This window comes from Salmo trutta, chromosome 13 (genome assembly GCF_901001165.1).
Source record: "Salmo trutta chromosome 13, fSalTru1.1, whole genome shotgun sequence".
NCBI classification, from domain to species: Eukaryota; Metazoa; Chordata; class Actinopteri; order Salmoniformes; family Salmonidae; genus Salmo; species Salmo trutta.
The window spans coordinates 18,366,108-18,367,646 of NC_042969.1; positions in this window are offsets into that span (position 1 = coordinate 18,366,108).

Here is a 1,539-nt window from a genome sequence, read left to right on the forward strand (position 1 = left end):
GGAGAAAAAGATGAGTGGAGGAGAACAGATGAGTGGAGGAGAACAGATGAGTGGGAGAACAGATGAGTGGGGGAGAACAGATGAGTGGAGAACAGATGAGGGAGGAGAACAGATGAGGGAGGAGAACAGATGAGTGGAGGAAAACAGATGAGTGGAGAACAGATGAGTGGAGGAGAACAGATGAGTGGAGGAGAACAGATGAGTGAGGAGAACAGATGAGGGAGGAGAACAGATGAGGGAGGAGAACAGATGAGTGGAGGAAAACAGATGAGTGGAGAACAGATGAGTGGAGGAGAACAGATGAGGGAGGAGAACAGATGAGGGAGGAGAACAGATGAGTGAGGAGAACAGATGAGGGAGGAGAACAGATGAGGGAGGAGAACAGATGAGGGAGGAGAACAGATGAGTGGAGGAGAACAGATGAGTGGAGAACAGATGAGGGAGGAGAACAGATGAGTGGAGGAGAACAGATGAGTGGAGGAGAACAGATGAGAGTGAGGAGAACAGATGAGTGAGGAGAACAGATGAGTGGAGGAGAACAGATGAGTGAGGAGAACAGATGAGTGGAGAACAGATGAGGGAGGAGAACAGATGAGTGGAGGAGAACAGATGAGTGGAGGAGAACAGATGAGTGGAGGAGAACAGATGAGTGGAGGAGAACAGATGAGTGAGGAGAACAGATGAGTGGAGGAGAACAGATGAGTGGAGGAGAACAGATGAGTGAGGAGAACAGATGAGTGGAGGAGAACAGATGAGGGAGGAGAACAGATGAGGGAGGAGAACAGATGGGAGGAGAACAGATGAGTGGGGAGAACAGATGAGTGAGGAGAACAGATGAGTGAGGGGAGAACAGATGAGTGGAGGAGAACAGATGAGTGGAGAACAGATGAGTGAGGAGAACAGATGAGTGGAGAACAGAGGGGGAGAACAGATGAGGGAGGAGAACAGATGAGTGGAGGAGAACAGATGAGTGGAGGAGAACAGATGAGGGAGGAGAACAGATGAGTGAGGAGAACAGATGAGTGGGGGAGAACAGATGAGTGGGGGAGAACAGATGAGTGGGGGAGAACAGATGAGTGGGGGAGAACAGATGAGTGGGGGAGAACAGATGAGTGGGGGAGAACAGATGAGTGGGGGAGAACAGATGAGTGAGGAGAACAGATGAGTGGGGGAGAACAGATGAGTGGGGGAGAACAGATGAGTGAGGAGAACAGATGAGTGGAGAACAGATGAGAGGAGAACAGATGAGTGGGGGAGAACAGATGAGTGGAGGAGAACAGATGAGGGAGGAGAACAGATGAGTGGGGGAGAACAGATGAGTGGGGGAGAACAGATGAGTGGAGAACAGATGAGTGGAGGAGAACAGATGAGTGGAGGAGAACAGATGAGTGGGGGAGAACAGATGAGTGGAGGAGAACAGATGAGTGGGGGAGAACAGATGAGTGGGGGAGAACAGATGAGTGGAGGAGAACAGATGAGTGGAGAACAGATGAGTGGAGAACAGATGAGTGGAGGAGAACAGATGAGTGGAGGAGAACA